Genomic DNA, 26,486 nt, shown 5'->3' on the forward strand with positions numbered 1-26,486 from the left:
AGACTGAAATGCAAGTAAAAAAAAAAGAACGTGGTCTCTCTTAGTTCCAACAAAATATCAATTCGTGACGGAAACGAAAAGGCCGACTCCTTAGCCAAAGAAGCCAACAACAGACCGAACAGAAGAAGCCAACATCCCAATCCTACACCAAGACCTACCAGCTTCAACGACCAAAGCGGAAAGAGAAGAATGGAACAGAATTTGGACTACGACAAATAGAACCAAAATACACGACATAGCACACCATTTCTATCAAAAAATACCAAACAACAATATAAGCAGAAAAGAAAGGATAGCTATGACTAGACTTCGAATCGGACACTCCAAGATCACACACGAATACCAAAACAGAACCACCTTTCTGCAACACCTGCAACCAACAAATCACCACCCAACACCTGCTACATGAATGCAGAAAATACCGAAACATAAGAAGTGAATACGGATTAAACCAAAACATTGCTCTAATCTGCCAGGAACAACAAAAAAACGTTATCAACTACCTAAAGGAGAGCCAACTACTAGACCAGATACAAAGAGAAAATTCCAGCGCGTCGCTAAAGACCTCGTAGTCGATGCGACTCTAAACCCCCCGTATAAAAGAAAATATATATCAGTTCGAATTTGAAAATTCTTCACGCAAGTGGCCAGCGATAGAAGATCTCGAGGATCGACTTGTCGATCCATTTACCATCCGGAAGTAAGAACAAACGAAGCAAAGTTAGCAATAAGTCCTCTGTCAGAACAAAATGCGTGCCATTTCTTCCGCTCGTGTTATCATTCTCCTTTTGTTCCCCGACGCCGCCAATTTCTCAGTCAAAATAACCTCCTTCTCCTCTTCTTCCTCTGCCGCCGGGCGAATTATCGTCCTAGTAATTTCCAAGAGACGGAACGAGACTAATTTTTTTTGCTGTTGCTCCGGGCGCATGCAACAGAATCCTAAAAAGGACCTATCAGCTTGTACAGATCTGAAACGATAAGAATCCCGTTTGGGAATGGTCGGACAGAATTGGTTAAATCGCGTTCGTATCTGCGCATTATCTTCCTAAGGAAAATACAGGGGATAGAGAAAATTTGCGATCGCCCTATCGGTACGATTCGTTTTCTTGCGAAAAGAATACAGGGTGGGCCAAAAGTTTCTTCTCACCTATTTTTTTTTTTTTTTTTAAATAAAATAGAAATAATAAATATAAGAAAAAATATATATAATATAAAAAATATACAGGGTGGACCAAAAGTTTCTTCTCGCCTTTTTTTTTTAATAAAATAGAAATAATAAATATAAGAAAAAATATATATATAATATAAATATATAGGGAAAATATAGGGGATAGAGAAAATTTGCGATCATCTTATCTGTACGATTCGTTTTCTTGCGAAAAATATACAGGGTGGTAGTTTCTTCTCGCCTATTTTTTTTTTTTTTAATAAAATAGAAATAATAAATATAAGAAAAAATATAATATAAATATAAATATATAATATAAATATATATTGAATAATAAAATACAGAAAAACCTAACTGTGATTAACTAATTTTGAATCAAATTTAAAGTTATAGATTTATTTTAGTGGGAAGTGATCTTTGGTTCACCCTGTACGATCGACGAATGAAATATACAATTATTTTAATACCAAAAATGTACTACGTAACTACATGGAATTGCTTTGTAAGAAAGTAATAAATCAATAAACATAAAAATATTCTCCTATTACGGATTTTTTTAAAGACCAGTCATTTTGTGGTAGAAATAGCTTCGTCAGAATGTCGGTAAATCTAATGTTAATAATTTTTCAATATGTATTAGTAATAATTTCATTGATTGATATTGTTCTGAAATTAATTTATTCAGTAATTACTTTGAAATGTATTACTTACGTTTAGTAATGTGTTAGCATTAATACGAACAATTAATTCCAATAATTTTGTGATGTTTGAAAAGTACCTTTTTTTACGCTTGTTTCAGAACTTGACAATGCAGCAACGCTTCTACTGATTGTGAGAAATCGTGCTTCGATTTAGAAACAGCAACTGTTGGTGAGTGCTCGTATAACGTTGTAATAAAATAAAAGAGATCGAAATTACTAAAATTTACTAGTAAGTGCGAAAATTTACCAATCGAAGATTAAACGATATTAGAAATATTTGATTTCTTTTTTTTTTTTTTTCTTTTTTTTTTTTGCCTAGTAAGAAAATTACGAATGCTTAAGTTTTGCAAGTAATATTAATTAAGTTAAACGACAAAATTATCGATTTTTCAAAAACAAGAAAAAAAATCAATGTTATTTCCTTATGATTTAATTGAATTTGTATACTAGCTGCGCATGTTTGACGACACATAACAATGTCGTTCTAGTAACAGAATGTATAGGATGGGTCAAAAGTTTCTTCCCATCTACTTCTTTTTTTGCTACAAAACATCAAAATACAAGAAAAACCTAATTTCATCAATTGTGAATTAAATTCCATCTACTTTCTTTTTTTTTGCTACAAAACATCAAAATACAAGAAAAACCTAATTTCATCAATTGTAAATCAAATTTAAGTTCAAACATGATTCTTTCATTACGTTTGTATGGTATATACAATTATACAATTCGACGTTTATTAAAAAGCGCCGCAGTTCGATTCAATTGATTTGTGTCTTTGCTTACTGAATGTTATTTATAGTCTTCAAATTTCTGTCCCAAATTTCCCCCCCCCCCAAAAATAATAAATAATATGATAATAGGATAATAAATAATATGATAATAACAAATAAAAATAATCTGTTAAATTACTTCTCAACAATTTGTATCCAGTGATATCATACTGACGAGTTCCAAAAAGAAAACGACGAATATTGTTGTATACGATTTGGTCGCTCGTTATGGTCCGCAATCAGTTGCCAGCGCGTTGTGGTTGAGAATTTTCTATATCAATGATGGCGAATCTATGACCCGCGGGTCAGACACTGACCCACACAAGCTTTTTAAATGACCCACCCGTTGATTTTTATAAACTTATCATCATATATATAAAAAAAAGAATTTTAATTATTTTTCGAACCCTTCTTTTCAAAAAATGTTAAGAAAATTACAAGTGTTCGGTTCGAGCTTGAAAGTGAGAAATAAATGCACAATTGTGTTTTATGGAAGATTTACGACTTGATTATGTGTACATATAGGTATATTAAGTCTTAAATGTTATACGAGTTAGTTGTGTCCAAAAAATTTTATATAGCGCTTACGATTCAATAGATGTAATAAACACTAAAAAAAATACACCAGATCACATTCTCAGAATGGGTAGCTTTGCTAGTTTTTTATATAATAAAAGAGAGAACAGACAATAAAAAATATTAAGAAATAATGTATACATATCTAATGTATAGTGCACGGGTGACTGGGCACGATGTCACCCCTTTTATATCAATTTTTCGACGTCGACATTTATTCTTTGCTCTTCGCTTGCACAAGTAAACGTTGTAAAACAAAAAGGAAACGTAAACTTCTCAGAGGGTTTATAAAAGTGAGAGCCAACAAAAAGTAGTTTTTAACCATCCTCCCCTACCCCTTTCCAAGTGACGCCACTGACTTGGTGACCCGCCAGCTGAACAAAATTTGACTCAACTACTTCTCAAAAAGGTTCGCCGCCACTGCTCTATATCAAGAATATACTTTGTGTTTGTTTTTCCCTTCGGTGTGAATTTTACGTACTTTCTATACATTTAAAAAAAATCTTTTTCCTTCTAGTGGGAAGTGACTTTTGACCCACCCTGTAGATACGCGTGTACACATCGTAAAATCATCGTGCGACACCGCAGCCAAGAGGTTATAACGAAGAGAGTCGATGGAGATCTGCCTCCATTTGCATCTCTCTGTTTGCCGGTGTTCTCCCTCCCTAGAGCTAGACGAAATTTCGGTTTCCGTTTCGCGCGAACAATGGTAAAATCCTGATTCCTTGCCGCGGCAAGAAGTCGAGAAAAGCCGGGGAATTACATGCCGTGTTACAGGATCTTGGGTGAAAACGTGGGAAACCGAGCGACGGTGGGATACAACAGTGGCGCTATTACGGGGGGAGGAAAATCCTCTGACGTTCGCAGATAAAGATAACACGTGTACGTTTGCCCGACCGTGGACGAAATGACGCGCGTGTGCACGCTCCGTGAGCGCGTCCGCTCCCAATCCTCTTATTCCGATGCATTGAAAGCTTCCCGGGCCTTTTCAGTCGGCAACGTTTTCGGACAAACAAAACGGGACGAGTACACCTGATCAGCTTTTTTTCTCCAACGTGAATGCGCGAATGTGACGTCCTCGGTTCGAGGATCAGATAGATCTAAATACAGGGTGGGCGAGAAATCACTTACTATTAAAACAGATCCGTTATTTTCTCTTAATTTTAATTACAGATAATGTAACGTGAATTTAATTTTTATATATTTTTATCGTAATTTTATAAAAATATTTATATATTTATAAAAATATTTATATATTTATAAAAATATTTATATATTTATAAAAATATTTATATATTTATAAAAATATTTATATATTTATAAAAATATTTATATATTTATAAAAATATTTATATATTTATAAAAATATTTATATATTTATAAAAATATTTATATTTATATATTTTATAAAAATATTTATATTTATATATTTTTATCGTAATTTTATAAAAATATTATTGTAATTTTAATTACAAATAATGTAACGTGAATTTAATTTTTATATATTTTTATCGTAATTTTATAAAAATATATAAAATGTATATAATCATTTTATAATAAATGTAACAAATATATATATAATAATTTTATAATAAATATAATAAATATATATATAATAATTTTATATATTTTTTTTAAATTTTTCCTTTTACAGATTTTCAAAACGCGACGAGAAAATCACGAGCTTGAATTTAAATTTAATTTAAAATTAATAAAATTAGTTTTATTAATATATTTGTATTTGATGTTTTATTGAAAAAAGGAAAATAGGTAGGTTTTGGCCCACCCTGTATTTGAGAATGATGGAGGTTGATTTTAATGAGTGATTAGACCCCTGTATGATTATGATTAAACCCGTATGAGTCGCCGTGAAAAATATTTGTCGAGTCGCTGTGAAAAATATACTTTGAAATTTCATATTGAAGATAGAAATACGCGAAAAACGGATGTTCTACAAGGGAGAATAAAGGGATAAAGTTACGCGGGAGGATCTAATCCGAAGGTAGCCGAAACCCAACCTAAAACTCGCGCTGGTAGACAGACGCGCTGCTCTAAATCCGGTGTATTGCCCGAGCCTTGCTCACGAATAAAACGGGGCTTCCCCCACGTCTGTGTGCTGTCTTCGCCTCTAAGAGCCGACCAGAAAAACAGGGAGGTCGTATTAGATTTGTTTGTCTATTTCTGAATTCTCTTTCCCCTGCTGAAGCACCGTCCCTGAATAATTCCCACTCTGATTCGCTTTAAACTCTTCGTCACTCGACTATTTTTTAGCCGCGTTTCATACCTAGATTCAAAATTGCAAACATCAGTTTTGCATTTTGCATTTAGTTTTGCCAGTAAAACCGCGAGTTTCTAGAAAACTTGCAAAAAGATGCAAAATGTTCACCATCGCGCGTGACTAGGACTTTCTATATTTGCTGTAGAAGAGACCAAACGCTCTACTAAATTTAATATACAAGATTCGTGTTTATGTAGATTTCGCGTAGCTCGAAATTTTCTGAAGATTTTCACAAGGATAGCGTTGGCCGTGATAAAAAGTTCACAGGGTAGATAAAAGAAATTTTTAACACAAGATTTTATGGATATCTCTCTCATTCTGTTGTGTGGATCTTGTAAATTTAAATTTACAAATTTTTTATAAATTAAGGGGACATTTATAAAAATAATATTTTTTAAATTAAGAACTCAGGGATTCTTGAATCTCTCACCGAACTCAAAAGATTAGTGATTTGATAAATAATTAATTTTTTAATAAATTCATAAATTTTTTGATAAGTATCATAAATTTCCCTCGCTCAAAAAAAAAAAAAAATACTGTTTCTTAAATTACAGGCCCAGGGATTTCTAGATCTCTCGCCGAATTCGATAGATTAATGATTTGATAAATAATTGATTGTTTTAAATGTTATAAATTTTCTAAATTTTTTAGAAGATTTCTGGATCCTTTCACAAATTCAAAAAATTTATGACTCGATAAACAATTGATATTTTGATAAATATTACAAATTTCTCCCCTCGAGGAAATAATATCTTTTAAATTAACAAGCCCAGGAATTCTTAGATTCCTCGCCAAACTCAAATATTAATAATTTGATAAATAATTGATTTTTTAAGTAAATGTTATAAATTTTATAAATTAGAAGGATTCCTGGATCATTTCACGAGGTCAAAAAATTCATGACTCGATGAACAATTGATATTTTGATAAATATTACAAATTTCTCTCTTCGAGGAAATAATATTTTTTAAATTAACAAGCCCAAGAATTCTTAGATTCCTCGCCAAACTCAAATATTAATAATTTGATAAATAATTGATTTTTTAAGTAAATGTTATAAATTTTATAAATTAGAAGGATTCCTGGATCATTTCACGAGGTCAAAAAATTCATGACTCGATGAACAATTGATATTTTGATAAATATTACAAATTTCTTCCCTCGAGGAAATAATATCTTTTAAATTAACAAGCCCAGGGATTCCCAGATTCCCTCCTCCGAATCTCAAACAAGATTAAGCGATTTGATTCGAGCGAAAGTCGCAGACGCGCGCCCTTTTGCCTCCTAACACGGCAGAACTTCGGCAGAAGCGATAACGTTTCGCGAGGTTCATCTTCAGCCATATCGACACACACGTGCTGGCAACCGCCGGAGGAGAAAAAAAAAAAAAAAAAAAAGAAAAAAAACGAACAAAATACCGCTGGCATCAGGCGAGGCTCGTTAACGCGGTCTGAAAGCGGTTCTGTGCACGACCGCGGTTATTTCCAGCGTATTCAACGTCTTTTTTATGCGCCCCTGTCCCTGAAAGGGATATTAAGAGAAACGGTCTGAGGTCTCACCGGTTGAAAAGGATGTAACCTGCGCGAAACTTGGAACGCTACTTCTCAAAGAATTTTTATTCACCCGCTTCCGCGGGGTGGAGAAAGGAATGGAGCGGCGGAGGGGAAGGGCGAGAGAAGAAACGGAGGAGAAAAAAACACGTGGAGAGGCATAACAGAGCCGGAGGGGGTGGTAAATGTCACTTTCTCTTGCATGCACGTCGTTAACGAGAGGTAAACGACGGCCTCACGACGATTTCAGGCGATCACGTACCGCTACGTGATGAACGAATGCCGTCTCGCAGCCGCGAGTACGTTCGCATTTTTGTTGTAACGCGGTTGGTCGATCCGCGACCAAGAGTGTACGCGGGTTTTTCAGCATCACGTGACGAGAAGATTGTGTCTCACCCTTTTCATTATCACGAAAATGGAAAAGTGGCGAGGCTTTAATTGATTACTTTTTGCCTTACGATTTTTTTTTTTTTTTGAAGTTGCAACATTATGTATCATATGTAATTTTTACTTGTTGGTGGCCAATTTAAAGAAATCAGATTTCAATTTCAAATTAAGGAAATCGAATTCACCTTTATTGGAATTGTAACGTTATGCATCAGATGTGACGTCGTTGAGATGTCGTATGTAATTTTTACTTGTTGGTGGCCAATTTAAAGAAATCAGATTTCAATTTCAAATTAAGGAAATCGAATTCACCTTTATTGGAATTGTAACGTTATGCATCAGATGTGAAGTATTGAGACATTAATTGTTGATGATTAATTGAAATAAATTAAATTTACCATTATTGAAATTGTAACATTATGTACCAGATACGTGAAGTATTGAGGCGTTATATATAATTTTTACTCGTTGATGGTCAATTGAAATAAATCAAATTTACCATTATATATCAGATGCGTGATTGAAACATCAGAGGTGGCCAACTGGCGGCCTTTGCCCCTACCTTTCTGCTTGCTACCCCCTCCATTGCATCTCTCCACTCGCTTGTTAAAGAAATCAACCTTATCGACGTGACCAATTGAAAGAAACCAAATTTAAAATTCAGATCAATGACTGAAATTTCACAAAATGGTTTACTTTCTCTTTCTATAATCGAAATTTTTTATTAAATCACGAGCGTGGTTTGAGAAAAGGGCTTCGAGAAATCGATTGCCTAGGATAACCAAGCAACGATTCGCGGATATTTCTTCGAAAATCCAGTTGGAAGACTCGAAGCTCTTCGTTCTTGTCACAATTATTTACCAGTGTTGAAAATCAACGATCCACGGTAACAAGTGGGAGCCAACGATTCACGAGGTCGTGTACAAAATGGGAGAAGAGGACACGGTAGCCGGCGTGTATAGCTAGCGCGAGAGCGAATATTTATTTACGATCGGCAAAGTTTATTGTCTACAAGGGTAGCGGGCCATTAATTGCGGCTTTTAGTTCAATTATTTCCACGGCGTGCCGACACGGGCCTGGCCGGCGGGAAAAGAAGTCGATAAACGACCTGTTAATTTGTTGTAACTTAACCGATTCCGCGAGCGTATGCAGCGCACGAGCGCCCCGCCGTAGCCTGCTAAATGCCATCCCGGTTTGGGAACCGGTTTTCCAACCGTGTGCACGACTTAGGACGCGCGCGCGAGCCTTGCCGTTGTTGAATTTATGTACGTTCCCCTGTCGACACGCTCCGCTACAAACGGTGACTCGCGTTAATTGCGTTAATCTTTCTTCGAACGATTGCCGGAACAAAAGATGTTGTCTTTTGGGAAAATCCTGTCAGCGCAGATGGAATATATATATATATATATATATATATATATATATATATATATACACACGTGTATATATGTATCATGCAAGGAAACTCTTGTACATCGTCCGAAAAAGCTTTTGTTTCTCGTCTTCTGGCCAACTAATCTTATATATACAGTGGGCCAAAAATCCTACCTAAAATAAATCTGTAATTTTCAATTTAATTGAAAATTAATAAAATTAGTTTTTTATATTTTATAATAAAATATCTATATAGTTTCTTATATTTTATATATATAAATTTTATTTATATAAATATATAGTTTTTTTTTATTTTTATTAAAGAAAACTAAGGTGGGAAGAAACTTTTAGCCCACTCTGTATATATACATACGTATACATATATATATATATATTTATTTATTTATTTATATAATAATTTATAATATATACATATATTTATACATATATTTTTTAATAAATATTTAAATTAAAATTTTTTTTTAAATAGAAATATCAGAAAAAACTAATTATATTTTAAATTAAATTGAAAATTGAGGATTTATTTTAGCAGGAAGTGATTTTTTGTCCACCCTATATATAAGGCTAGTTGACCAAAAAGTAACTTCGTTTCTTTGTGTGCGGAACGAAAGACGAGAAACAAAAGCTTTATTGGACGATATACAGGTTATCCCTATAGCTAACTTAGCCCTTTAATAAGAAAAACAATTTCTTTCGAATGATTTAATATTAATGATTTAATATTAGATTTAATGTTAATGATGTTCAAGGATTAATAGACTCCTTTTTAACACTGGAACTACCACGATGGTATGACTAATTTGTAATTTTTATTAAATATTTCTCAGTGTATCTTTAGAGACTTGCATGACTTTTCGTAAAATGTGTAAGTTTGTGTACTCTATTGTATTACAAGCATCTTTTTACTTTAGTGTCTCCGATGGAAATTGTAGGCTTTCAGAAATTTCTACATGTCCAAAGTTAATGTAACTTCCAACACTCACAAACGTGCACTTGCATCCATTTCCAAAAGAGAAAGCAGCCCGCCGTTCATCGATAACACGAGTCTCGATGTGTTCGTCGCCAATAACAAATAACATGCCGCTAAACAACAAATTGAATTGTCTCGTTGGACCGCGTACCAATCCCAGCGATTACTTCGCGTAATGTAAATTGAAAGGTAAAATAACGGTCAGTTATCGTGGTCAGTTATTGTGGATACAACAGGGGGGAACGAATTGCGTATCGTGTGTCGCTCCGCTCCCTCCATTCGTAAGTTCGCGCGCACGCGACGCGGGATCACGTGGGCACGCGCGCATGCGCGCTACGAGGTCCCGTACGAAACCGAGCGGCTCGCGGGAGAGACGCTCGCCGTATATCAGCGAGGTAGATCTCCTCCCAGTGTCCCACGTATGTTTTACGTGACTCGATGCACGCGTGCACGTATTCACAACTATGAATCTCCCTTGGCGATTGCAAGGAAAGTTGTGCGTACGTCCGCGACTTCCTGGTTCGCACCTGACCGTGCTGAGACTAATTAAAGAAACTGTTTGCCCGGTGCGGCACGTCTGCTCCCCTGTCGCGGATGAATGAAACCGGGGTTTTGATCGAAAATCAACGATAATAGAGAAAGAGAGAAGAATATATATATATATGTTGTTGCTTAAAGTTTAACCTTTTGCACTCTAAATTATTTTTCAGTTATTTTTTTTTCTTTCTTTTTTTTTTAGCAATTTAAAAATACCGAGTGTGATGAAAAACTGATGTCGAGTCACACTCGACAAAGGAGTGCAAAGGGTTAAATTTCAGAAATAGGTAACGGGAAAATTTCGCGTCTTAACTGCAATCTATATGGTCAATGGAGATTTTGTTTCATTTATTTACTACAATATTAAAATAAAAAGTATTATTAAATTTATATTAAAATTATATTTATATTGAAATAAAAAATATTAAATTCATATTAAAATTATATTTATATTAAAAAATATTATAAAATTTATATTAAAATTATATTTATATCAAAATAAAAAATATTAAATTTATATTAAAATAAAATATTTACTAAACTATATTTATTTACTAAAATAAAAATTTATTACTAAAATTGTAATTGATATACTGTATTCGGTAGAGTTCGTATTCTGTGTATCTTTGCATCTTTCAGTATATAAATAAAATTCGAAGTATGCATAGAAGGAAGATTGGCCAAACGTAAAGCGATTGGTCTTGCTTTGCAAAGGTAACTGAATATATTTAATAATGAAAAAAATAACAGACTGGCGAGAAAAAGGGAAAGATATAAAGATACATCGACGATTTTGTGAGGCGGATTAAAAAAATATTTTTGAACGATAAAAACTTTGAGCGTGAAAAATTCAGAAAGTACTCGAGTTTTTCGAACGCGAGAAAATCCACGAGAATTCCACGTAACAAACTTTGATATCAAAATGCCACTGTATAATTTATTCCAACAGGCAATCGGAAAATTATACAACGATCGTAATATAAGTTGCCCAGGTTGAGAAAGAAGGAGAAGAAGAAGAAGAAAAAACAAAATGGACCAAGCTGAATATCACCAGCTGAATTTCCTCGACAGTCCAGACAAACGAGTCATAATTTCGCGTTCACGTCTAAATTCTAAAAAGGTTCGACTGGTTTCTCGCGGCGGCTTACACGAGCGTATCGATAATGCTAATTTATTATCGATTTATCGGTCAATCGTGTCGCCGGACACGCACAGGCCACGATGAAAACGCGCGCAGGTGTCACTTTCACGCCTTTTTTGGCAGTGGTGCATCCGACGTGCAATAGAAGGAACGCGTGCATGCAAAGACGATGCACACGCGGGGATCGCGTTACCGAGGATGCAGGAATCCGCAACGCGACCGCAATTTCCATCCTATTGGCGAATTTTTTACCGCGTCGAAAAGAAGACGAGAACGAAGAAAGCAGTGTGTATCGAATTTAATTTGTTGGATCGAATTTAATTTCGTCTCAATCAACGTTTTCTTTTTTTTTTCTTCTTCTTTTTTTCTTTCATTTGCAAAAGATTATTCTTTTTTAACCTGAAGATGCGTTTTTGTTAATTTTCTGACTTTAAAATAATAACATAATATACAAATGTGTTGCATTGCATGCAAATATTTGCATGAAAAAAAAAAAGAACGAGTATCGAATTTAATTTCGTCTTAATCAACGTTTTCTTTTTTTTTCTTTTTTTTCATTTACGAAAGATTATTCTTTTTAAACCTGAAAATGCGTTTTTGTTAATTTTCTGACTTTAAAATCACGACACATAACTATACAGATGTATTGCATTGCATGCAAATACGTGCACCATGAAAAAAAAAGAACGACGAAAAAGGAGTATCGAATTTAATTTCGTCTCGATCAATGTTTTCGTTTTCTTCTTTTTTCACTTATGAAACGTTGATTTCTTTTAGTACGAATATTGGAAGACACATCGAATTTAATTTCGCCTCAGTCGATGTTTTTTCTTCATTTACGATACGTTGATTCTTTTCAATACGAAGATTGGAAAAGAAAGTACATCTTTGTCAGTACATCTACAATGTTTAATATATTGCATCGTATTATATTGCATACAAATATACGTTCATTATATTAATGTTTAAATTTAATACTTATGATGGCGTAAACTCAGAGGCTAGCAAACTCTAATAACAATTTACAAAGTCTTATTTTCTGTTACGTGTAAAGAAACAGAAATAAGAAGTGAAATTGGAAGTATTTATCAAAATTTGTAAATTCGTAATTCATTTCTTGTCAGTTGCTGACCAGTGAAAGTCACCAATTATTATAAAATCATCATACTATCATTTTATGATTAGTATAATGATTTTATGCTATCATTTATACTATATACTTTATATATTTTATATTATATTTTATATTATATTCTTTTTATAATTTTATACTATCATTTTATAAGTAAGTTTACAGAAGTAAAATATATGTAAAATTTAAAAATAGTCAAAACAGAAGTAAAATACAGAAGTAAAATATATGTAAAATTTAAAAATAGTCAAATAGTCAAATATAGTTTTTTAATACAGCGTTGCAAGTATTGGAATGAATGAGAGAAACGAATGAGTGAGAAAAGAGGAAAATCTGTACACCAAGTCCACATTTCATGGCTCTGAGGCCGAAATAAAGTTTATTATTACTACTATCATTTTATACTGTATATTTTTATTTTATACTATCATTTTACGATAAAACTATTTTAATTAAGGATCAAAGAGTGGAATGTTTATTGAACACGAGGATTTATTTGCTTGAAATTAATTGATTCCGGCATTACCGATCTCCCGTGACCTTCGTGTCAGTCAACGTGTTAACCCTTTCGTTCGGTCGGTATGCTATCGCTGATAGAGTCGAGCCTCGAGTCTCTTGTAAACAGAGTGCAATAATATGCAAATTGAACGAAATAACTTCAAGAAAACCTGACTATCCAAGTATAAACTGTGCTAGACGCAATTATTAGAATTATTAAAAAAGCAGTTTCAAAATTTAGCCTCCAACTGAATTGTGACACAATATTCAGAGATATTTATAAACGACAAACAGTCGAATAACGAGAAACGTCGTTCTCGAAAAATTCATCAAATTTTTGACGCAAGCAATGTTTACAAATTCTTTGTCTCTCCTCTAAACCACGAACGACGACAGTCGATATCGAATCAATTCGTTCTCCAACTGCGAGACACAACGATTCGAAGAGAAGATACTCGATCTCGTTTCTAAACCACAAACGATGACAGCCTAAGAATCAAACCGATATCGAATCAATTCGTTCTCCAAAGTCCATCCAGCTGCCAAGTCGCAAACAATCTTCGAGGATACTCTTCCGAACCACAAACCGTCTAAAAATCAGTCTCACGTCGAATCAGTCCGCTCCTCAAAATCCGCCAAGCTGTGAAACAGTCATAGACGTTCTGTCTACTCTGAACTACGTAACGATCAAATTAATAACGAACGAATTATTCTCTAAAACCTAACCAAACTTAGACGGACGATGCTCGGTCTCCTCTAAATTGCAAACTGCCAAACAATTGAACTAACAATTAACGTCCGATCGCTGTTGGAAACGCTCGTCGAATTTAAATATTCCGAGCCACTACCTAACAACGTCGAGTAAATCTTCCCTCAGCATCCATCGCGTGTTCTAACAACGTTCAAAGATCGGTTCAATCGAATTGGAGAGCCTGGGAAAAAAATTGGAAATCCGCCGGGAGTTTCTTATTATACAATTTTTTATTACATGCGTTTCTTGTTATACAATAGGTATTACGTTGAAGTATTATCTGCCACGGATCAGTTGAAGCATATATACATGTTTTATATAAAGTTTTATATAAATTAAATTTATTTAAAACTAGATATTAATAAGTACGAGAAACATTTAATTTTTAAATATATATTTATTTTTTTCATTTAACAAAAAAAAAATATATATATATGTAGATTATTTACTTTCGAGATAATTAAAATTATTAAAATTAATTAATTAAGCCTAATATATATACATGTTTTATATAAAGTTTTATATAAATTAAATTTATTTATTATTAAAATAAATTAATTAAGCCTGATATATATATAAATGTTTTATATAGTATTATATAAATTAAATTTATTTATTATTAAAATAAATTAATTAAGCCTGATATATATATACATGTTTTATATAAAGTTTTATATAAATTAAATTTATTTAAAAGAAAGTAGATATTAATAAGTACGACAAACATTTAATTTCTAAATATATATATTTTTTTATTTAACAAAAAAAATTATATATGAATTATTTACTTTCGAGATAATTAAAATTATTAAAATAAATTAATTAACCCTGATACAAAGGGTACAAAATAAATTTTACTTGTTTATTTTTAAAAAAATTCATTTCCATCACTTTAAACTATTAATGATATTATTAATTTTTATTTATTACTAAAAATATTTTTATTATAAAACTAATTTAAATATAATTAAATATATATATGTATATAAATGTATATTAATTTATATGTGTACATAAATAAATTTATATTTTAAAGTTATAATCCCAAGGAAAGTACTAAAACGCTGAAAGCTACCTGTAGAAGTTCTACAAAGAGCAGACGCTCCCTCTCGCGTTCTAATCGCGAATCGGATCAGAGAGAGCGGAAAGAACGGCCTAAATAGCCTACGTTTATAAGACGTAAATTAATTGTCCACATACGAGGCCACAAGTGAAAAACGTTAATTCACTGTATCAGATAATAACGAAATGATGGTTTAGTTGCCAGATGTTCAAACGAGTATAACATGTATATCGAATACGATCCAAATCAAGCAAAGTTTGATAAGTAAGATAAACGAGTGAGGCCGGCGAAAATGATTCCGAATTGATATCGTCGTCCCTGTGCTACGCACGCGTGTGTACACGCGTGTACGTTGAAAGCCGAACGAGCAACCCGCCGAGACAATTTCCATCGCCTTTTCTTTCCGTAATCAAACCGTCCGCGGCTTCTGTGCAATTACGTGGCGAAATTGATTTAAAATCGGATGCCACCTCCACCACCTCCTCCTCCTCCTCCTCCTCTTATGGGGAACGAAAGGAGAGAGAGAGAGAGAGAGAAAAAGAGTGGATCGCGTTACAATTTTGCTGAAACGTTGCGGGAAGAACGAAACGAGGAAGCAGCGAATATAATTACCCCGACGATTCGCTTCACCCTTCTCGTACTCGTTCTCCCGTGCCTGTTAATGCGCTCCCGACGTGGGGTGGATAATAAATTCGTCGATATTGTCTGCACGCAGCTTGCCTCGAGGACTTCCTCCTTTTTTGCGTTGCATTATTTGAACGATCATTAGACTCGGATGTTAATAACCACGTTACAAATTAACGAAGGAAATTCGATGATCAATTGGGAGGACGTTTCAGTAGGGGTGTATTTATGGAGGAGAGTTCGAATAATTTTTGTAAAATGCAACAGTATTGGCTCGAGTCGGAAGATCGTTCGGTTCTCCGAAGATAATAATAAAGAAAATAAAAAAGAGATAAAGTGGATTTAATTGATAGTAATTTAATACTATGGATAGTAATTTGTACAAGGAAAATCGACTACATCGGAGCAATCCAATTTTTCTTTTTTTTTTTTTTTTTTTTATGAATGACGTGCCAGGCAAGAGAGAGAATTTTTTGTTCCAAAATTGTAATATTTTCTCAGTTTTAAGTGAAACAAAATAGGCAAAAGGAATAATAAATTTATTATTTCTCACTAATCTATCCAGGCGATATTATACCGACGAGTTCGAAAAGAAAGCGACGAATTATTGATCGGTTACATTACGGTTTGGTCACTCGTTATGGTCCGCAATCTGTTTGCCAACGCAAGTGGTTAACCTCTTGCGCTGGAATGACGTGCCACGCACGTCAAGAATTTTTTGTTCCAGAATTGTATATTTTTCTCAGTTTTAAGTATGTTTAAGTAAAACAAAATAGGCAAAAGAAATAATAAATAATAAATTTATTACTTCTCAATAATTTCTATCCAGGCGATATTATACCGACGAATTCAAAAGAAACAGAAAGCGACAAATTATTGTGTACGGTTCGGTCACTCGTTATGGTCCGCAATCTGTTGCCAGCGCAAGTGGTTAACCGCTTGCTTTGGAATGACGTGGCACGCCGAGAATTTTTTGTTCCGAAATTGTAATATTTTCTCAGTTTTGAATAAAACAAAATAGGCAAACGAAATGATAAATTTATTGCTTCTCAATAAATTTTATCCAAGCGATATTATACCGACGAATTAAAAAAAAAAACAGAAAGCGATGAATTATTGCGTACGGTTTGGTCACTCGTTATGGTCCGCAATCAGTTGCCAACGCAATTGGTCGAAGAAGAAAGATCAGATAGTACGAAATGTTCGACTCCTGGCGTTTTGAATTTTAAACAGCGCGGTACACGAGATCACCGATACCACGTAAAAGTGATTCGCAAAATCATCCGGGAAGCGGGAAGTTTCTCTTTGTTCTTTGTTTCGAAAAGATGAAATGGCAGACAAATCACAGGATTGCAAGTAATCGTACCACTCCCATTGTGCGAACGTGCGCTTGAAATATCAAAAATCTCAAACAAGTTCATTCACGCGCGAATGATGAAAGTTTACTGGCGTGTTTGTCAAAAATCCAGACGAACTTCGCAATCGTGTATGTTGATTTTCGCGTTCACCTGGAAAAGTAATAGCCCCAACAATAAGGGGAGGAAAAGGGATGAAATTGGACGGAGCGAAAAGTTAGAAGCGAGATTTCTGTCAACGAAATCAACGACAAAGCTGATGATGTCGCCCAGTTGCCGGGGAAACACTGTCTAATTAATGAAGTTGTCGAAGCACAGAGTCGGAGAGAGGGGGGGAGGTAGGGGGTGGTTAGGGGTGAGCGTGTAATTACACAAAGCATTCGCTGGAAATTGTGCGAAAAGTGATACAACTCCCTTTTGCACGGTAAACTTCAATTTCGTCGGCGATAAACGCAGCTGCCGCTGCATTCAGAAAATTCGAAACAAAGGGGCGAACGAAAGCTCGAAAGGGGAGGGAGGTGAAGCGCGCTCGTCCTTGGCGAGTCTCGCGGTATCACGCGATTATCTCGTTTTTGAAACTTCGTTCGGGTTCAAGTGACGTTTCAATTGGAATAATACTCCGAGAAGGAATAATACCTTGGAGAGGCATCAAAATAAAACGTACCATCTGCTGTTTACGCGATTGTTGAGAATGAGATTCAATATTGATACATTTTAACATTCTACAACGAAAATTGATCGTTATACATTTCAGCTATTTTAAATAAGATTAAATGTTAATACTTTTTATTATTCTTTAACGAAAATTGATTGTTAAAAACTTTAACTTAGCATTGTGTGTTTTGTATGACGAGAACATGCGGGAAATTGAATATTAATACTTTTTGGTATTCAATTGATAAAATGAAATTGAATATTAATACTTTTTAAAATACTTTTAAACGAAATAAAATTGAATATTAATATTTTTTAAAATACTTTTAAATGAAATAAAATTGAATATTAATACTTTTTAAAACATTTTTCAATGAAATACAATTGAATATTAATACTTTTTGATATTCTTTAACGAAAATTGATTGTTAAAAATTTAAACTTAACATTGTGTGTTTTATATGACGAAAACACGCGGGAAATTGAATATTAATACTTTTTGGTATTCAATTGATAAAATGAAATTGAATATTAATACTTTTTAAAATACTTTTAAATGAAATAAAATTGAATATTAATACTTTTTAATATTCTTTAACGAAAATTGATTGTTAAAAATTTTAATTTAGCATGTGTTTTATATGACGAGAACACACGAGAAATTGTAATTTTCACACGATTATCTCTTATTTTTTAAATCTTGTTAGCAACTAGTTAAAATGACAAACAGTCGACGTTTTAATTAGAACAATGTTTCAATTCAGTTAGAAGTATCAAAACGTGCAATTTTCTGTATCTGCGATTTACACGATTCTTGAGAATAATATTAAATATTAATGTTAACAGTTTTTTATATTTTTTAATGAAAGTAGATTGTTGAACGTTTTATACGATAAGAGCAATTTTTTCACGTAATTATCTCTGAGGAACTTTGTTAATAACGAGTTCAAGTGATAGACAGTCGACGTTTTAATGAGATATATTCCAAGTGGATTAAGAGCATCGAGACAAAATATTCTATCTTTATGTTTTACTCTTGAAAATGGAGTTCAATATTAATTAACGATATTCTTTTTAGTTTGCATTCTGCATTTTAGTTCGCGACTGTCTTGTTTTCAAACTCTGTGAAGAACGAGTCAAAATAATGCACAGTCGACGTTTTTTTTAAATGAGAGTGATAGTTTGAATTAGTTTCAAAGTACGAGATAAAATTTTCGGTATCATCTTGCACGTGAGAACAATTTTTGAAAGTAGAATTAATTCGCAACTGAAAATGTCGTCGCAGCAGTTGACGCTGCGTTGTCCAATTATTAAATATTGTAATCTGTGCACTCTCTGTTCCGCGCGACCAAGGGAATGAAATTGAAGAGAAAATAGAAATTAAAATTACATTACTGGAAAATGAAGTTGAATCTTTAATTCGAAGTGTTGTGGACCAGCGATAGAACAACCCGAGAAAAAAAGAATGAATCTAAACGAAGATTTATTTCAGTCATTATTAAACAATAGACTCTAGAATAGAAATAGAATCTGAACGGATGTTCAAGTGAGATATTCGAGAAATTTTCAAACACGATTTTCTCGAAAACTCGAATGCTCTGATGAACGAATTTTCATTCTCCTTTCTATCGAAAAGAAAATTGAAAATGGACGAAAAGGGACGAAATTTTCATCAGAGACGTTAAAATAAAGGAAACAAAAAAACTTTATGATACAATAGCTTTTACACAAGCTTTTATTTTACAGAGAATCATTCGAATCTCCAAAGATACACTGTTTTCCATTTAAAAAAAATATTCAAATGGTTATTTTGGTAATTAATACAAATATACAATTACGATTATTAATTATTTTGACCACTCTGAGATTGTCCCATTGTTAATTTCTTGCGCTGGAACGACTTGCCACGCACGTTGAGAATTTTGTGTCAATTGTTGAAAATTGCAATATTTCCTCAGTTTTAAGTATAAGGCAAAACAAATGATAAATTTATTACTTCTTAATCATTTCTATCCAGTGATATCGTACCAACGAGTTCAAAAGGAAAAGAAAGCCACGAATTATTGGTTCGGTCACTCGTTATGGTCCGCGCAATCAGTTTTTGCCAGCGCAAGGGATTAACCTCCTGCGCTGGAATGACGAGAATTTTTTTGTCCCAAAATTGCAATATTTCCTCAGTTTTAAGTATATTTAAGTATAAGGCACAAACAAATGATAAATTTATTACTTCTTAATCATTTCTATCCAGTGATATCGTACCGACGAGTTCAAAAAAGGAAAAGGAAGCGACGAATTGTTGTATACGGTTCGGTCGCTCGTTATGGTCCGCAAACCAATTGCCAGCGCAAGGGGGTTAAAAATTCCCCCCACGCGATTCATTTATTCGTACAACGCGTAAATCACGCCCGTGCTCACTTTGCGCTCGGAAACGTCTGACAGAATTGCCTGCAGCTGGAGGGTTAATAGGTTAACTTCTCCGCGAAGAATGATCGCGCTTTGCAAACGGGTCAAAGAAACACAGTTACGAGGTGATGAAGAGGTTTCTACGCCTTTGCTCAAACACGTATCGACAATGTGGTGCACGACGGGTATCCATCGTCTGGTGGGCCCACGTGAACGACACAGTTGCCATAAGTTTGCCAACGTATGCATATCTCTCTCTTTCTCTCTCTCTCTCTTTCATTTTCTGTCGCCGTATCGCCGCTGCATGATTTATCGGCACCGGTGAAAATGTGTTTTCTCGCGGATAAATTCGTCGTTGCATTAAACGACTTGCGCTCGTTCGTCATTGGAAATTCATCGACGTAACGGTGAACGACCGGAGAAGATAGTCCCGGGCTTCCGGTTTCTGAGCAAATTTACCAAAAAAACTCGTTGATAACTCGCGGATAATTGAATTGGAAATACCAAGCTAATGTACGCGATGATTAATGGAATCGATTTACATTAAATTTCACGAACAAATCAGTGTGACAGGTTATTAAATCTTTTTACACACGAGGCTAGGTGCTGAAAGCAAATGAGCCTAGTTCTACGGGTATTACGTTCATTTTTATCAGTCTGTATTTATTTATATTTATTATATTTATTTGTATTAAGATAAAATAATAAAATTAATAATATTTATAATATAATATTATTAATAATTTTGTAATATTAATATTATTAATATCAATAATAATAATAAATTATATTAAAATAAAATTTGTAAAACATATTGATATTATATATTTGGGCACGTACAAAAGAAAATTTCGACATTTATAACAAAAAGTATTTGGTTGTGGAAAGGTAGTAGCGAGATCTCTTGGTATTTTCAAACAAATAGAAGTACCATGAGATGAAGAAATTCCTATTACCACTTTCTTTTATTTATGCATTGCCACTTTTGTCCAATGAAAAGAGAAAGAATTTTACGAAAAAGAAAAAGTCTCCTCTTCCTTCCTCCGCATCCGAAGAAGCCAAAAAAAAAATAAGCTTCGTCTTCAAACCCAGAGAACTGCTCTCTCGCCAACTTCCAACCCAACAACCACGCCAAATTCCTAACCTCATTGGCGTAACCAAATAACAGCTAACTCAAGCGAGTAACCAACCATCTCTATCTCGGGATAAAGGCGTTGGTCGACCACGAGGAAAAAAGAAAAAAAGTGTATTGCGCACCGCGTGACCAACCAGCAAAGTTCATTTCTTCCCTTCGTCTAAACCATCGTCCTTAATCCCTCCATCCGCCGGGAAGCAAATTGCATCAGTGTTGTATCAGTATTTTGTTCGGCGTGTAATAAAACTGCCAGAAGCGTGAGAATGGAATTACCAGAGTGGGCAGTTTCGTAATTTTTCGCAAAAGTTTCACCGATTTATGAGGGGAGGGTCTTAAGTTTTTGAGAAAACTTAAATTTATTTTTCAATATATATATATATATATATATATATATTTATATATTATATGTAACAGTATGCATATTTATATATAAAAGTTTTTATTTTTATTATATATATGATGAATGTATAGTTTAATTATAGTATAATATATAACATTTATAATAATATAATATATAGTATAATTATAGTATTTTATATATATTAATATTAATATTATAGTATATTTATATATATTAATATATATATAATTATAGTATTTATATTATATATGTAAAATAATTATAGTATAATATAGTTACAATATATATTATTATATATTTTTGAATGTATTTTTGTTATATATATATATATATATATAACATTTGTTGTATATATATATATATATATTGAAAAATATATATATTATTATGTATTTTTCAAAGTAATTTTGTTATATATATTGAAAAGTATATATATTGTATATTTTTCAATGTAATTTTATTATTTATATATATATTAATATATTGAAAAATATATACCTTATTTACATTTTTCAATGTAGTTTTGTTATATATATTATATATTGAAAAATATATAACAATATTAAATAATACATATATATATATTTTTTTTTTCTCGTGTATCAAAATAAATAAAAACTCGGAGGATTTTAATTCGCAGCGTGACACGACGAAGAGCGCACGCGGCAGCGCGCGAAAAATCGGGCCGAAATGTTTTAATGTTTAAAATCGACGTCTCCCCGTTTCCAAAGGGTGGACACTTCGAACGCGATAAAACGCGATATGACCAAATGCAGAATGTGTTTCGCCACCCCCGGTGTCGTCTCGAGCCAGCGTCGATCGACGTGGTAACGAAATTTTTTTCCACCTCCCGCGCGGCTGCAAGCGGTTCTCCCACGTGTCTAGGTGATCAGCGTTCCGCCGGTTCTACACGTCGTACCGGTTCTCTAATTGGAAGACAAGGGAACCGTGGTTTCTATCCGTGTTCAAGCACAGACATCGCCTCTCTACGACCGATCTGCTCCTCCCTGTTCGTATCTTGCTACGGACAAAGGTAGGCGTTGCGTGTGCTCTTCACGGTTCAAAGACGCTCTCTCTCTCTCTCTCTCCTCTCTCTTTATCTTATATTTGACGAACAACCCTAAACACATTCTACAATGTAGACAAAGGCAGACATTGCGACGTTCAATGTTCTTGTACGCACTGCGGAGTAAAGATCGTAAATATGTTTGCATTGTGGTTGGAACCCTTTCGCGATGGACAGGAGATGGGTCTTTCTCGACTGTCCTGTTCCTGCTAGAGAGACGCGGGACGCCTTAAATTTTGCTTAAATTTTTCCCCCTTGGTTCTTGATTCTGATTTTCTCTTCGTTCGCACGTACGTTTTCATTACAATTTACAACTTGATTGAACTGAAATTTGTGCCATTTTGATCCAACTTTGTTAAATTTCATGGCATGTAATTGTTACATTTATGTACACGTGCATGGGAGAAAGTACAATGAAAGGATCTCTGATCATTTAAATGGTACAATTGCATATACGTACACGTATGAAAGAGTAATTTAAGAGTAAGAATTTTCATGATGCACATAATGATTTTATGCCCTTGGTCCACGAAATCTGACAAAATACCACTTTTTAATTGCTTCAGTACATTTTCTATTGGATGATATATTTCGATAAGGACATTGCATGAGAACGATGAAGTTCTTTTGTAATATTAAAACACGATCATTGTAATATCATCGAAATATTTTTGAAAATTGTATAATAATTATTATTGATATTATTATTATTAATGGCGTTATTAATATTATTACTAATTGATGTCATTATTATTATTTGGAGATTTATATAATTCTCGAATAACTCCTTACGTTTCAAACGATGCATCGAAAATTTTATCAGTAATAATATTATCAATAATAATTATTGATATTATTATTATTAATGGCGTTATTAATATTATTACTAATTGATGTCATTATTATTATTTGGAGATTTATATAATTCTCGAATAACTCCTTACGTTTCAAACGATGCATGGAAAATTTTATCACCATTAACCAATTTCGTTTGCAAATTAAACCTAAACTCCAACGTTGAAGAAAGATTAATCGACGATACAGTGCAATCCGAGAAATTTCGTATTTTTCCCAATAAAGCAGGAGTAGCACGAAACGAAAAGCCGCAAAAGAGGTAACGCGAAGTAAGATTAATTAACGACAAGATTAACGACACGGCGCAACAACAGTTAATACCGCAATCGAGGTCCTCCTCGTTGTTCTCACCAAAACAAAGTGAGGGATTACAAAAGTAGCGGCGCGAAAGAATAAGATTAATTAACGGTAAGATTAACGACACCCCGTGCACGATAAACCGCAGCTAATACCCGCAATCGTGTCTCAACGTGTTGTTCACAGAAACGCGAAACGCGAACCTTCCCACAAAACTCCATTCGAAGATCCTTCGAGTCTCGTCCAGTGAAAACGTACGCTGATAATCATGGTCGTCTTAACATCGCCAGACCTTCTAACCAGCGTGTGTGTGTTGGCTGGCATTAAGCGATTTCTTCTTTTACTTCGCGAGAACACCGAAAGGTTAGCCACGCGTAGTACGTACTCAGTTGATAATTCAGTCGATCCTCTTGGGAACTCGCGAGTTCGCGTTGCATCCACAATTAAACCATTGACCGCTGTTGGCGCTTAAAGGCGCTTGAAAACTTGCTCTCACTGTGGGCGCCTGCAGGCACTTAAAAAATTACTCTTACTATAGGCGCCTGCAGGCGCTTATAAAATTACTCTTGCTATAGGCGCCTGCAGGCGCTTAAAAAATTACTCTTACTGTAGGCGCCTGCAGGCGCTTATAAAATTACTCTTACTGTAGGCGCCTGCGGGCGCTTAAAAAATTACTCTTACTGTAGGCGCCTGCAGGCACTTGTAAAATTGCTTTTACTGAAGGCGCCTGCAGGCGCTTGTAAAATTGCTCTTACTGTAGCCGCCTGTAAGCGCCTAAAAAATTACTTTTACTGTAGGCGCTTGCGGGCGCTTAAAAAATTACTCTTACTGTAGGCGTCTGCAGGCGCTTATAAAATTACTCTTACTGTAGGCGCCTGCGGGCGCTTAAAAAATTACTCTTACTGTAGGCGCCTGCAGGCACTTGTAAAATTGCTTTTACTGAAGGCGCCTGCAGGCGCTTGTAAAATTGCTCTTACTGTAGCCGCCTGTAGGCGCCTAAAAAATTACTTTTACTGTAGGCGCTTGCGGGCGCTTAAAAAATTACCCTTACTGTAGGCGCCTGCGGGCGCTTATAAAATTACTCTTACTGTAGGCGCCTGCAGGCGCTTAAAAAATTACTCTTACTGTAGGCGCTTATAAAATTACTCTTACTGTAGGCGCCTGCAGGCGCTTATAAAATTGCTCTTACTGTAGGCGCCTGCGGGCGCTTAAAAAATTGCTGTTACTGTAGGCGCCTGCAGACGCTTATAAAATTACTCTTACTGTAGGCGCCTGCGGGCGTTTAAAAAATTACTCTTACTGTAAACGCCTGCAGGCTCTTAAAACATTGCTCGTACTGTAGGCGCCTGCAGGCGCTTATAAAATTGCCCTTACTGTAGGCGCCTGCAGGCGCTTAACTCACTTTGATCCGTCGACACGAGAAGCGCCTACAGGCGTCTGGAAAATTTTACCGACCACAATTCCAACAAATCTCATTTGAATCAGACGTAAGTGAATGCTGATTCAACAATTACATATTAGTCATTAATTGTTTAAATATACTCACTTTGCAGTTATTTTTTGCTTAATATTTTTATTTTGCAGTGATTTTATTTATTTTAAAGTCTGCCGCGGTCAAAGGGTTAACGCGTGTACGTGCAGTCGTCCAGAGGCGGACTCTGGTTCATCGGGTACGTACGTACGTGAATTTTTTTTCGTGGAAAATGAAATCGGACAGTGAAAAAAACGTGACTTCGGTTCGAAACGTGAATTGGGTTACGTCAGCTGTCAACCGGCTGATCGTATCGATCATTGCCTCGTCAAAGGGACGCTTCCGTCGCCCGGTGGAATTCGCTGACCCCGTTTCGAGTGACTGACTTATCTAGCCCTGAATCTGTTACATCGGCGAGAGCAACTGGAAACGATCGAACGCCGAGGATGCTCGAGATTCCGGTTTTGCCGATGGCACGGCAACGATGCGCCGACGTTGAGTGAAAGTTCGAATCGACTCGTTTGCTCTTATGTATCTGATCGCGGATCCCCGTGCAATATTATATTTCTGCGAAAACTGGAGCCTACGTTGAGATATTTTCTTCTGCTAATGTGTTGTTTATATACATGAGCAATGATACATACAGAAAATATAATGTAAAAATACATAAAATAGAAAAAAGGAGAGTAGCTGTAACAGCTACTCTTCTTTTTTATATTTTATGTATTTTTATACTATATTTCTATTATTCTCCTGTTTTTATATTTCATATATAAAAATGGAAGAATAATATAAATAATAGAAATAGAAATTTTGTATAATATAATACAAATTATTACAAACATTCGTGAGTGTGTAATATTATTTGGTCAAAGTTAAATATTTGAGTTTCACATTTGCTTAATTTTGAAATTTCTAGTTTAATTGAATTTAATTACCGACTCTCATCTCAGAGAGAGTACAAAGTACAAAATAGAATCAAGTTTTTATAAATTATTATAATCAATCGTGACTGTACAAACGCCATTTGAGGATTAAGATTGAAAAAATAATCGAAAGAACACGGCAAGATTAATCCCGACTGTTACGCTGCAGATTTTTATTCACATTTGTAAAGTTACGAGAACGCACACAGCACAAAAATATATAAAATATCTAGAATATTACAACGCGTAACAGATGAAACAAATGTGTATTTAAATTTTATCTTTTAGCTTATAAAAATTAAAAAAATGAAAAAGAAAACAAGATCGATAGATGACAACGATTGTAAAAGAAAATCGAATGATTCTTATTACTTTCTTTCACTGTTTAGTGAAAAAAAAAAATCAAGATCGATAGATGA

The 26,486-nt window shown here is 34.2% G+C and overlaps 1 long non-coding RNA gene across 1 annotated transcript; it reads left to right on the top strand.

The window, feature by feature from the left end:
- The first annotated feature begins 1,966 nt into the window (after nt 1-1,966).
- On the top strand, nt 1,967-15,458 carry LOC122536399. Its single transcript, XR_006308392.1, has 3 exons — nt 1,967-2,038; nt 6,804-6,813; nt 15,448-15,458. It is a non-coding gene; the product is annotated as an uncharacterized LOC122536399 (long non-coding RNA).
- Nucleotides 15,459-26,486: the final 11,028 nt, after the last annotated feature.

The sequence above is a fragment of the Frieseomelitta varia genome, unplaced genomic scaffold, assembly GCF_011392965.1.
Source record: "Frieseomelitta varia isolate USP_RPSP 00005682 unplaced genomic scaffold, Fvar_1.2 scaffold_831, whole genome shotgun sequence".
In the NCBI taxonomy this organism is placed as follows: Eukaryota; Metazoa; Arthropoda; class Insecta; order Hymenoptera; family Apidae; genus Frieseomelitta; species Frieseomelitta varia.